This window comes from Mixophyes fleayi, chromosome 6 (assembly GCF_038048845.1).
Source record: "Mixophyes fleayi isolate aMixFle1 chromosome 6, aMixFle1.hap1, whole genome shotgun sequence".
Taxonomy (NCBI): domain Eukaryota; kingdom Metazoa; phylum Chordata; class Amphibia; order Anura; family Limnodynastidae; genus Mixophyes; species Mixophyes fleayi.
This window is the reverse complement of record NC_134407.1, coordinates 1,257,749-1,271,878: the sequence shown is the minus strand read 5'-3', so window position 1 is coordinate 1,271,878 and position 14,130 is coordinate 1,257,749. Positions and strand designations below refer to the sequence as shown.

General features: G+C 39.6%; 1 protein-coding gene across 7 annotated transcripts in view; it reads left to right on the top strand.

Annotated features, from left to right (window-relative positions):
• The window catches only part of LOC142160698 (uncharacterized), a 302,469-nt gene that overhangs the window by 161,657 nt on the left and 126,682 nt on the right, over positions 1-14,130 (top strand). For 2 of the 7 annotated variants that reach the window (XM_075215574.1, XM_075215575.1), the window contains exon 3: positions 9,015-9,181. The exons of the other annotated variants lie outside the window; for them this stretch is intronic. The gene's annotated coding sequence lies outside the window, so the exon portion shown is untranslated. The remainder of the gene's footprint in view (positions 1-9,014; positions 9,182-14,130) is intronic. 7 annotated transcript variants of the gene reach the window in all.

Sequence of the window (14,130 nt, the reverse complement as noted above, 5' to 3'; positions counted from 1 at the left end):
CTGAGCTCCAGCACCTAGTTACACCACAACCAGCAATACACCGCTGAGCTCCAGCACCTAGTTACACCACATCCAGCAATACACCGCTGAGCTCCAGCACCTAGTTACACCACAACCAGCAATACACCGCTGAGCTCCAGCACCTAGTTACACCACATCCAGCAATACACCGCTGTGCTGTCTAACACCGGTGTTCATTCTTAATGGTCTAACCCTCGGAATAATAACATGAAAAAGTTTAAGCTATTTTAATGGTTCATTATTTCCCCACCCTGAGCTGCACCCCTGCTCCTTCCAATCTTGTCCTATTAACTGACATACGTCGGAGTGGATAGGACAAACCCTGTAACTTAATCTGCCGGCAATCTTGAAGCAATTAAATCCCTCTAATCTTTAGCCACCACGCATGAGGACCCGAGGGAACCCCTCTTTAAAGGGCTTCTCCATCTCTCTCTGGTTTGATTGAGTGTGAGGGCGTTCACGGCCAGAGTCCTATCAGAGGATCTTTATTAACCCCTTATTTCACTGCTAATTACCTGCAGGGAAAGTGGCTGTGCCTGATAGGACTGCAGTGACCTTCAGCCGAGTGCTTAGCACCATGCAAATGACAATTATTTGGGGCTTTCAGCTAAGCACCTGAATCGGGGATTCTCTGAATGGATGAAAAGCAGATTGTCGGAGACCTATTTACTACGATTTTAATTGTTTTGTTTTACATATTACGACAACCAGATACTAAAGCCTGTTTATATCATGTCACCAGATTAGCATTAAAATACAAATTCATAGCATGTAACAAATCCCATAAAAACATTATACACAACACGAGAAGCTCCTGTCATCTGTATATAGTAAAAATAATACTTTTTAATTATTAGAACGAGAAACAAAAGGAAGAAATTCAAGATGATGACATCTACCAGGAGAAGCTGGGCCATTTATGGTATCGCCAATACCTCTTGTGGGTTGTTTATTATAGGGCAAAAAGCCCTTTACATCCGATACATCAAGGGGACACCGCAGTCCGTCTTCTATCGCCATCTCAGGAAGTCAAGAACAGAGGAAATGCAATTAATAATGCTTTATTATTTAAATGCAGCATCTTTTCAATTGTGAATTCTTTTAAAATATTTTTCTTTTTTAAATAAATATTTTAATCTATTTTTTATTAAACTTTTATTTATTTTTTAAATTAGTAAAACGTAAAGTCCAACCCTAGGCTTTCAGTTCTGGTGCACATGTGTCAGCTGGCTCTCTAGGTCACGCATGGGAATATCACTGAACCTGTAATTTAGCGCTTACCACTCTGGGCCAGGATCGCTCAGCTGCTTTTGCGAGATTTTATTGACAAATTATAGAGATAGAAATTCAGCCCAGTCGCCAGTTGTTAATAAATTTGCCCCTTGATTTTTATCTGAAAATGTTTGTTACCCGGAGTCGTCCTCTGCTGTTAGTGGAAAAGTTATTATATCTTCCAGGATGATATAATGCAGGAAAGTGCATTATACACAAACCAACAAAAACACATCTTACAACGCTAAAAACCTAACATAAAAAATATTTAAAAAAAATTAAAATAAGGTATCCCACGGATCACAATATCAAATATCATAAAGCTTTTAATACATATCAAAGCTTATAGAAATATATAAACAAAAAATAATAAAAAAATAATAATAAAAAAATGTATAAGTATAAAATAATGAGTATACATAGATCTTGGGTATATTGAATGTCTGCAACACACAAAGCCAGCATCCAATTGTATAAATAAATTTAAAACCAGAGGTACAGTTCAGGTTAATCAATAGAAATATAGTAGATGCTTACTTATTTTGATAAAACATGTAAATAAAATAAATGATGTTTAGTCCACTTAGAGTTGTTGCATCTCAATGATATGATCCTGGAAATATGCATTATAAACAAACCCACAATCTCACAAAAGAAAAATCTACTTATGTGACAGCTGCAAGAACCGTATTGTTAGTATGTGTCTGAGTGTGCAGTGAGGTTAGATATGGAATTAGTGGAAAAGCATATTGTGGAGGCTGACATTGGTGCTTCATGTAGACATTTAAGTACTACAATCCCCATCTTGTGTGTATACTAATCTCAGTTATAATGTCATTTGCATCATCAATTCTCCTGTTCTATAAATGTTGAGTTATAAATCCCCAGATAATACAATTATTGAGAATTGCAGCCAGTATATAGAATAACAGGAATGGACATTCCATGGAGAGGACCCTCCAGAACCGGTAGTGATCGTCCTTACAGAGGGCAAGTTCACATGCACACATACAACCCCTGATGTTGACCTTACAGCTCTGTGAGACCATTTATGTTCTGTATAAACCTTATTCCTGTGAATAGTGTCACCACGCATGACAGCAACGAACAATATTTCACACCTGTCAGTGGCGTAGTACACAAACCTCTGATCTGCAAATGTTCTCATACAAAGGACACATCTACATTATAAACAAGTGAGTGATTTATTTTATTTAAAGCCATTTTAATTCTTGCCTTCATTCAGGACCTCTAACTCGTTATCACAAAATGTTCTTTGCACTTACTGTAAATGTGTCCTGAAACATCGGAGAGGAATCATTGTTATGGGCTGGAGCCTGAGGAGGCGTAGGATTGTGGGGCCCCGATGAGCCAGAAAACACTCATGTTTCTCCCCTGTGTTCAGAACGATTAGACCCGGTGTAATCTGGGTGCAGTCAGGGAGTCCCAGATGTGGTCTGTACCTCCCTGAGCCTCTACACAGTTGTAGGTTTCCTAAATGATACCATTGTGTGTCTCTTTATGTTTGGGGATCCCTGCACTCAATGTATCCAAAGATTGTAATATTAATGGCAAACATCAGTATACAATGAGGCTCCTTAGTTATAAGCTGACTTTTCATGATAGTTTTTTATGTAACTTGAGAATATTCTGGACCAATAACAATATTTGTAAATGAAACTATTTCTCACCAGAAATAGCAGCAGTGCCTCATGGTGAGATCCAGGCTGGCCGCAGAGTCATGTGTCCTGCTGTACGTCACAGGACATTAATACAGATGATGAATATACAATTCGCTGCTTAATGCAGAGTAAGTAAGAAACTGATTGAATGGATAAATTACTCCATTACTTTGCTTTCCTAGGTATGGATGAGCTGCCCGTAGGTCAGGAGATAATCCCTCATTTTTCTCAGCATAATAGATTTGAGAATGTAAACATCTCAGCAACTAAACTAGCAGCCTAATATCAACAGCAAGTTGTGGCTTATTTTTAGAGTGAGGTGTAATGGGCCACTGGTCCCAGAGCTGTGTGTTAGGAGGGCAGCTCGCTGACAGTTAATCTTTCACAGAGAGCCATATTGGAAATATATTATTAATAGCCTACTGGATTGTAAATATATTTTTTATTTATTTTTATGTATTTTGCTAAATCTATAATGAAAAATATTTCTTAAGGATTTGGTAAAAATAGTTGTATTCCCCCAATCCTACTTCTCTCTAAATATGCGTTGTGCTTGTCTGTAACAAAGTATATTACAGAAAGAGGAGGTCACAGTCTGTTCCTGTTTCCACTGTTAGTGCCGCAGAGGTCTGATAAATAGTCTTTGAATAACAGTTCCTGGAGAGGGTCACTGGTCACAGGATGTTTGTGTATATATGGAAGTGAAATGTTTCTATGTCATGTGGAGAAACAAATTAGGGGATAATATGATGTAGTAATTTAATGAATAGTGTAAAAGTTAGTCTCCTCATAATGACCAGAAACACGTTATATGACTATAATAAAATATCCATTTCCTGTCAGCTGCACCTCTTCATGGCTGGAGGCGTTTGCGGAGATAACCAATACACGAAGAACGGGCGCGTTTCTGTGATGATAAATGTGTATTATATGTAATGTAAAAGTCACAGTGCTGCACTTCATTTCAGTCTACAGAATGCTGGCGGTCATCGTGATACCACACCCTGTTGTGTAACCGTAGTGTCACTTCCTAGCTGCCATATGTAGTAACAGCATAGAGGGCCAGTGTATCTGTGTATGTATGTGTAATACATGTATTATAAGTGATAATGTATCTGTAAGATGTATATGTCACGATCCAGCACTCACTTAAGGCTGCGTGACATGTGTGTGGCAAAGGGTTAATAGAAAACAACCACCTGGTCTGTTTAAAAATTATTAAATCTCTCCGTCTGTCCCACACGCTAAATTTGCTTTACCAATTATGCCACCACATAAAAGAGCTGACACTCTTACTCGGGAAGCTTTGGATTCTCCCTTTAAACTAATTATCACAGTTTACTTTCATCAAATCAAATGATCGCCCCTGACCCAGATATATCATAAACCAAATGATCTCCAATGATTCAAATAAGTAGCGTTCAAAACCAACCTAAGTCTGGCATGTAAGTTCATAAAAACAGAGAGACCTCAAATTATTAAGTGTAATTTAACATGGAAAATAAATCCACGATGCTTAAGATAAAAACAATTAACAACAATGACATATAAAAGATATAATTCAATAGTTTCTGGTCAAATAAATAGGGGTAAGCCACTGAAAATGGTAAACACATGAGTGAGCAAAATTTCTGCATGCTGGGACAACTGGAATAATAGGACTCTGCTCAATATGAAATTGATTCCCAAAAGTAAACAAAACTGTTAGATTTACAAAACAACATGCTGCAGGTACCCACTACCCCTTTTCTTCTGATGTCAGACCTAGAAAGTCTCTGTAATTACAAATTAGTCAAACACCTTTCAAGTTAGGGTTTCTGTACACTGGCGTTACTTCTTACCAGAATGTCCTAAAAAAATTACATTACCTCCACAAAACAGGTCACAAGTTTCCCTTCATTTTCATACCAATCGTGAGTCTTGTAAGTATAATTGAGAAAATATGACATTTTCCTGTGTCCTTATTCATCTTCGTTTAAACTTATCCCAGATGCTCTGACACCCAGTTGAGATGTCCTGAGATATCACAGGATCACCAGTCATGTGAGGGATTTATTTTCAGATATAATTGATTTTGATATTAAGTTAGGGAGTGATTTCAAGGGCTTTAGTTTTACGATCCTTGCAATAAATTGGTTTTGGGCACTCCTCTGTAACTATGTGTCTGGAACTCTCTATACATAAATACCTCCTGGGTAGGGCAGAATAGCTTAGAAACCAAATAAAGTCTTCCCCTACTCGGTTTTTACCCCTTGCTGGACACAGAATTCATCTGAGACACACCTAGCTAGGACTATGAGTTAATTCACAAACACATATGTGCAGTTTTATATGGCTAATAATTAGTTTGCATATGACACTATATTACAAGAAGAATAATTTATGTGTAATCATCTATATTAAGGGATAATGTAGTGTAAGAAGTGTATTATAAGCAGTAATGTAATGTATGATGAGTATCTGACCTGTACACCTGCTCCCGGCCTGCTGACCACTTCTATAACATCTAATACCTTTTTTATTTTTTATCCCTTTTCATTAAGGATGAGCGCACTCGGATTCCTGGAATCCGAGCCCCCCGAACATTGCGGATCCGAGTCAGATCCGAGCACTGTCCGGGTATTCCCGCTGATTCCGAAACTTAAAACGAGGCTCTGAGTCATAATCCCGCTGTCGGATCTCGCGATACTCGGAACCTTTAAATTCCCCGCTTGCCGCCGCCATCTTCACTCGGGCATTGATCAGGGAAGAGGGAGGGTGTGTTAGGTGGTCCTCTGTCCTGCTATTTCTCGTGCTGTGCTGTGCTGTGCTGTGCTCTGTCCTGCTGAGTCCAGTGGTGCTTTTCGCAGTGCTCTGTCCTGCTGAGTCCAGTGGTGCATCAGTCCAGTGCTCTGTCCTTGCTGAGTCCAGCGGTGCATTTTGTCCTGTGCTTTGTTCTGCAAAGTGCATATTTCTTTCAAAAGTATTAAAAATTCTTCCATAAAAAGAAAAAAAAAGAAAAATTCTACAAAAATCCTTTTAAATTAATATAAAAAAAAAAAAAAAGTCCTTGCTGAGTCCAGTGGTGCATCAGTCCAGTGCTCTGTCCTTGCTGAGTCCAGTGGTGCATCAGTCCAGTGCTCTGTCCTTGCTGATTCCAGTGGTGCATCAGTCCAGTGCTGTGTCCTTGCTGAGTCCAGTGATGCATCAGTCCAGTGCTCTGTCCTTGCTGAGTCCAGTGGTGCATCAGTCCAGTGCTCTGTCCTTGCTGAGTCCAGCGGTGCGTTTTGTCCTGTGCTTTGTTCTGCTAAGTTTATATTTATTTCAAAAGTATTAAAAATTCTTCCATAAAAAGAAAAATTCTACAAAAATCCTTTTAAATTAATATAAAAAAAAACATCAAAAAAGTCTAAAAAAAATTATTGCAGTCCATTAACATTAATACTGCAATCTATTAAAAATTGTTCACTGTTCTTGCAGTATTTAAAAAAATAGTACTGTAATACAACGTGTGCTGCATATAATGGAGTACCAAAATTTGGGGGATAAAGTAGGGAAAGACCAAGACCCACTTCCTCCTAATGCTGAAGCTGCTGCCACTAGTCATGACATAGACGATGAAATGCCATCATCGTCGTCTGCCAAGGCCGATGCCCAATCTCCTAGTAGAGGGCATGTAAAATCTAAAAAGCAAAAGTTCACTACAATTAGTAAAAAAAGAAAATTGAAAACATCTGAGGAGAAACGTAAACTTGCCAATATGCCCTTTACGACACGGAGTGGCAAGGAACGGCTTAGGCCCTGGCCCGTGTTCAGCACTAGTGGTTCAGCTTCACCAAAGGATCTAAGCCCTCCTCCTCCCCCCCCTCTTAAAAAAATTGAAGAGAGTTATGCTGTCAGCAACAACAACAAAACAGCAAACAACTCTGTCTTCTAAACAGATGACATCACAAATCCCCAAGGCGAGTCCAAGGGTGTTGGTGGTTGATAAGCCTGACCTTCCTATCACTGTACGGGAAGAGGTGACTCCATCCACCATTTGCAGCACACCCTCTGCATATGCTGGAAGGATCACCCACAGTGTAGATCCAGATTTGGATAATCAAGGTGTCAATGTTGTACAACGGGAGGAGGCTATTGATGTAGCTGGCGCTGTGGAGGAACTTGATGATGGGGATGCTGATGTGGTTATTGTAAATGAGGCACCAGGGGGGGGAACAGCTGTTGTCCATGGGATGAAAAAGCCCATCGTCATGCCTGGTCAGAAGACCAAAAAATGCACCTCTTCGGTCTGGAGTTATTTTTATCCAGATCCTGACAACAAATGTATGGCCATATGTAGCTTATGTAAAGCTCAAATAAGCAGGGGTAAGGATCTTGGCCACCTAGGGACATCCTCCCTTATATGTCACCTGAATAACCTTCATAGTTCAGTGGTTAGTTCAGGAACTGGGGCTAGGACCGTCATCAGTACAGGGACACCTAAATCCCTTGGTCCTGTTGGATACACACCACCAACACCCACCTCGTCAACTTCCTCCACGATCTCCATCAGATTTAGTCCTGCAGGCCATGTCACCAGCCAGACTGAGTCCTCTTCAATCCGGGATTCATCCGAGGAATCCTGCAGCGGTACGCCTACTACTGCCACTGCTGCTGTTGCTGCTGGTAGTCGGTCATCTTCCCAGAGGGGAAGTCGTAAGACCGCTACGTCTTTCACAAAACAATTGACCGTTCAACAGTCGTTTGCCATGAGCACAAAGTAAAACAAAATTAAAACAAATTAAACCAAAAGTATAATATAACTTATAAACACTACACTTGAAAGCTTGAGCCTTTAAATGAAAAAGTCACTCTTCATTGCACAAAGATTTGCAACAGGGACAGTTTTTTTGTTTCCAAACTCAACAAATAACACTTCGACCCTGTCTGTCTTTAACATACTTGATGGGATCTCAATAATGAATGGTCTGTACCATGGTTGGAGGAGGTATTGTGGCCCCGGTACCAAATTGGGTACCGGGGCCACTCCACTACGCAGTCCAGATAGAGGCGTATCAGATATTAAAAAACGTTGACTGTTGCTGCCAAATCCAAAATTAATCAAAATGACCTGTCATCGTCTAAAACAAGAGGTAGTGACACACTCGAACTACACCCTGTATATGCTGCAGAGGATGTAGGAGCAGGCAGCTGTGCAGTGGAATTGAGACCATTTGAAGGCGGAGGTATTGTGGCCCCGGTACCAAATTGGGTACCGGGCCCACTCCACTACGCAGTCCAGAAAGCTACCTCGGTGCAACGTTTTGGACTAAAAACAATATTGTGAGGTGTGAGGTGTTCAGAATAGACCGGAAGTTAGTGGAAATGATTGTTATTGAATGTTATTGAGGTTAATAATAGCGTAGGAGTGAAAAACAAACAACAAACTAGATTTTAGCACTTTTTATGCTTTTTTAAAAAATAAATCAGAACCCAAAACCCTAAATCAGAACCAAAACCTTTCGTCAGGTGTTTTGGCAAAACAAATCAGAACCCAAAACCTCAAGCTAATCAGAACCCAAAACACTAAAAGTGCCCGGTGCACACCCTTACTTTTCATACAGTTTTTTCCTTTAAAGTGTTCCTAATAGACTACTGAGTCGAGTCTCCCCCCGTGTTAAAATTTGCCATCCAGCCCTTGAAAAGAGACAAATTGTGATATTACTGTATACGATTTAAAAGATTTACATTAAAAGAATTGCTGTAAATGTAGAATTATTTTCATTCGCATACATGTGTCACACTGTCTTATTTAGTTGTGTTACAGTATCACCAGATATGTCTTACTGGCAATAATAAATACTAATAGTAGATTTCATCATATCCCATAACTTCAAGTTGCTGTTAAACAGCCTTGTTCTTCCCATTAATTTTAGCTATTTTATATTTCATCCCATCACTACCGCCATGTCTGGTCCTTCTCAATACCAGTCCTTGCTCCGCCGATCTGTTCTACATCTTACAGGGTGACTTATTATGGTCCGGGGGCAATTTCATTTCTTTTAAATGTTTTTTTAGGTATTGTGGAAGAAAACACAGAGGAGAAGCCCCCATGGACCTTTTTGTACAGGGACTTCAAGCCGAGAGATCAGAACAGATTCTATTTTGTCCAAGAAGGGTGAGATTCGAGGGCAAGTCCAATATGGAGGAATGCACCCTTGTGACCGCAGTTCCAGCATCCAGAAGTAAGGAACCTTTTCTTAGTCTCTCGGTAGCATGGTACCATCTGTAATATATTTTATAGACTGCTTCCTTGATTAAGGTGGATAAGGAACTCTTAGGCGGACACCGATCTCTCTCCCAGTCTCTCGTGACTACTTTGCTGTGCATTAAAGGAGGCAAGCAGAAAAGCATATAATATTTATATCATACTTTTGCGTGGGGGGGATTTAAAGCAGATTTATTCTAAAGATGATAGGACACTCAGAGTTTGTTCTTGTAGGAGAGAGGCTATGTTCAATTTGTGTTTATTGAAAGGGATAAATATCATTTTAGGGAATATTTGTTGGATGTCAGTAAGGGATAGAAACTGGTCATATTCTACCATGTCTGTTACATGTCAAAATCCTGCAGACATCCACTGGGTGAAATGGATCGTAGGCACGGCTGGGGGAAAATCTTGTTTGTTTGTTTCAGATACGAGTGACTGCAGCTACATAGAAAGTGATTCTACGGAATATTATCCTTCCCCTCTACCCCTTACCTCAGATAATCCACTTGATGACTACTAATTAATCCTTCCCTCCACTTTCTCCACCAACTCTGATTCCCATCCCCTTCCCTGGTCCGTCTCCCCCACAACCTAACCAAGAGGTATCATATATTGCTGTATAAACTTTTTTTCATGTTTTGATCTACAACGTTGTCATACCTATATCACAATTGTTTTATATATATATTGAATTTTTGTTTTTGAAAATCTAATAAAAAAGTTGATTAAAAAAAAGAAAGTAATTCTATACTCAGTGAAATCCCCACTTTCATGTAATAGCACTGCTGATTACTAGAGTTACTTCCGATACTTCTCACTAGAGGTCTGTGCTGATTACTAGAGTTACTTCCGATACTTCTCACTAGAGGTCTGTGCTGATTACTAGAGTTACTTCCGATACTTCTCACCAGAGGTCTGTACTGATTACTAGAGTTACTTCCGATACTTCTCACCAGAGGTCTGTACTGATTACTAGAGTTACTTCTGATACTTCTCACTAGAGGTCTGTACTGATTACTAGAGTTACTTCCGATACTTCTCACCAGAGGTCTGTACTGATTACTAGAGTTACTTCCGATACTTCTCACCAGAGGTCTGTACTGATTACTAGAGTTACTTCTGATACTTCTCACTAGAGGTCTGTACTGATTACAAGAGTTACTTCGGATACTTCTCACTAGAGGTCTGTACTGATTACTAGAGTTACTTCCGATACTTCTCACTAGAGGTCTGTGCTGATTACTAGAGTTACTTCTGATACTTCTCACCAGAGGTCTGTGCTGATTACTACAGTTACTTCTGATAATTCTCTCCAGAGGTCTGTGCTGATTACTAGAGTTACTTCCGATACTTCTCACTAGAGGTCTGTGCTGATTACTACAGTTACTTCTGATACTTCTTACTAGAGGTCTCTGCTGATTACTACAGTTACTTCTGATACTTCTAACTAGAGGTCTGTGCTGATTACTACAGTTACTTCTGATACTTCTCACTAGAGGTCTGTACTGATTACTACAGTTACTTCTGATACTTCTCACTAGAGGTCTGTACTGATTACTACAGTTACTTCTGATACTTCTTACTAGAGGTCTCTGCTGATTGCTACAGTTACTTCTGATACTTCTCACTAGAGGTCTGTACTGATTACTAGAGTAACTTCCGATACCTCTCACTAGAGGTCTGTACTGATTACTAGAGTTACTTCCGATACTTCTAACTAGAGGTCTGTACTGATTACTAGAGTTACTTCTGATACTTCTTACTAGAGGTCTGTGCTGATTACTACAGTTACTTCTGATACTTCTTACTAGAGGTCTGTGCTGATTACTACAGTTACTTCTGATACTTCTCACTAGAGGTCTGTGCTGATTACTAGAGTTACTTCTGATACTTCTTACTAGAGGTCTCTGTTGATTACTACAGTTACTTCTGATACTTCTAACTAGAGGTCTGTGCTGATTACTACAGTTACTTCTGATACTTCTCACTAGAGGTCTGTACTGATTACTACAGTTACTTCTGATACTTCTCACTAGAGGTCTGTACTGATTACTACAGTTACTTCTGATACTTCTTACTAGAGGTCTCTGCTGATTGCTACAGTTACTTCTGATACTTCTCACTAGAGGTCTGTACTGATTACTAGAGTAACTTCCGATACTTCTCACTAGAGGTCTGTGCTGATTACTAGAGTTACTTCCGATACTTCTCACTAGAGGTCTGTGATGATTACTACAGTTACTTCTGATACTTCTCACTAGAGGTCTGTACTGATTACTAGAGTTACTTCCGATACTTCTAACTAGAGGTCTGTACTGATTACTAGAGTTACTTCTGATACTTCTTACTAGAGGTCTGTGCTGATTACTACAGTTACTTCTGATACTTCTCACTAGAGGTCTGTGCTGATTACTAGAGTTACTTCTGATACTTCTCACTAGAGGTCTGTGCTGATTACTACAGTTTCTTCTGATACTTCTAACTAGAGGTCTGTGCTGATTACTACAGTTACTTCTGATACTTCTCACTAGAGGTCTGTACTGATTACTAGAGTTACTTACGATACTTCTCACCAGAGGTCTGTGCTGATTACTAGAGTTACTTACGATACTTCTCACTAGAGGTCTGTGCTGATTACTACAGTTACTTCCGATACTTCTCACTAGAGGTCTGTGCTGATTACTACAGTTACTTCTGATACTTCTCACTAGAGGTCTGTACTGATTACTAGAGTAACTTCTGATACTTCTCACTAGAGGTCTGTGCTGATTACTAGAGTTACTTACGATACTTCTCACTAGAGGTCTGTGCTGATTACTACAGTTACTTCCGATACTTCTCACTAGAGGTCTGTGCTGATTACTAGAGTAACTTCCGATACTTCTCACTAGAGGTCTGTGCTGATTACTAGAGTTACTTCCGATACTTCTCACTAGAGGTCTGTGATGATTACTACAGTTACTTCTGATACTTCTCACTAGAGGTCTGTACTGATTACTAGAGTTACTTCCGATACTTCTAACTAGAGGTCTGTACTGATTACTAGAGTTACTTCTGATACTTCTTACTAGAGGTCTGTGCTGATTACTACAGTTACTTCTGATACTTCTTACTAGAGGTCTGTGCTGATTACTACAGTTACTTCTGATACTTCTCACTAGAGGTCTGTGCTGATTACTAGAGTTACTTCTGATACTTCTCACTAGAGGTCTGTGCTGATTACTACAGTTTCTTCTGATACTTCTAACTAGAGGTCTGTGCTGATTACTACAGTTACTTCTGATACTTCTCACTAGAGGTCTGTACTGATTACTAGAGTTACTTACGATACTTCTCACCAGAGGTCTGTGCTGATTACTAGAGTTACTTACGATACTTCTCACTAGAGGTCTGTGCTGATTACTACAGTTACTTCCGATACTTCTCACTAGAGGTCTGTGCTGATTACTACAGTTACTTCTGATACTTCTCACTAGAGGTCTGTACTGATTACTAGAGTAACTTCTGATACTTCTCACTAGAGGTCTGTGCTGATTACTAGAGTTACTTACGATACTTCTCACTAGAGGTCTGTGCTGATTACTACAGTTACTTCCGATACTTCTCACTAGAGGTCTGTGCTGATTACTACAGTTACTTCTGATACTTCTCACTAGAGGTCTGTACTGATTACTAGAGTAACTTCTGATACTTCTCACTAGAGGTCTGTACTGATTACTACAGTTACTTCTGATACTTCTTACTAGAGGTCTCTGCTGATTACTACAGTTTCTTCTGATACTTCTAACTAGAGGTCTGTGCTGATTACTACAGTTACTTCTGATACTTCTCACTAGAGGTCTGTGCTGATTACTACAGTTACTTCTGATACTTCTCACTAGAGGTCTGTGCTGATTACTACAGTTACTTCTGATACTTCTAACTAGAGGTCTGTGCTGATTACTACAGTTACTTCTGATACTTCTCACTAGAGGTCTGTGCTGATTACTACAGTTACTTCTGATACTTCTAACTAGAGGTCTGTGCTGATTACTACAGTTACTTCTGATACTTCTCACTAGAGGTCTGTACTGATTACTAGAGTTACTTCTGATACTTCTCACCAGAGGTCTGTGCTGATTACTAGAGTTACTTCCGATACTTCTCACTAGAGGTCTGTGCTGATTACTAGAGTTACTTCTGATACTTCTCACTAGAGGTCTGTGCTGATTACTACAGTTACTTCCGATACTTCTCACTAGAGGTCTGTGCTGATTACTAGAGTTACTTCTGATACTTCTCACTAGAGGTCTGTACTGATTACTAGAGTTACTTACGATACTTCTCACCAGAGGTCTGTGCTGATTACTACAGTTTCTTCTGATACTTCTCACCAGAGGTCTGTGCTGATTACTACAGTTACTTCTGATACTTCTCACTAGAAGTCTGTACTGATTACTAGAGTTACTTCCGATACTTCTCACCAGAGGTCTGTGCTGATTACTACAGTTACTTCTGATACTTCTCACTAGAAGTCTGTACTGATTACTAGAGTTACTTCCGATACTTCTCACTAGAAGTCTGTACTGATTACTAGAGTTACTTCCGATACTTCTCACTAGAGGTCTGTGCTGATTACTACAGTTACTTCCGATACTTCTCACTAGAGGTCTGTGCTGATTACTAGAGTTACTTCCGATACTTCTCACTAGAGGTCTGTGCTGATTACTACAGTTACTTCCGATACTTCTCACTAGAAGTCTGTACTGATTACTAGAGTTACTTCCGATACTTCTCACTAGAGGTCTGTGCTGATTACTACAGTTACTTCCGATACTTCTCACCAGAGGTCTGTGCTGATTACTAGAGTTACTTACGATACTTCTCACTAGAGGTCTGTGCTGATTACTAGAGTTAATATTGGCTGTTCCTGTTAATGACATC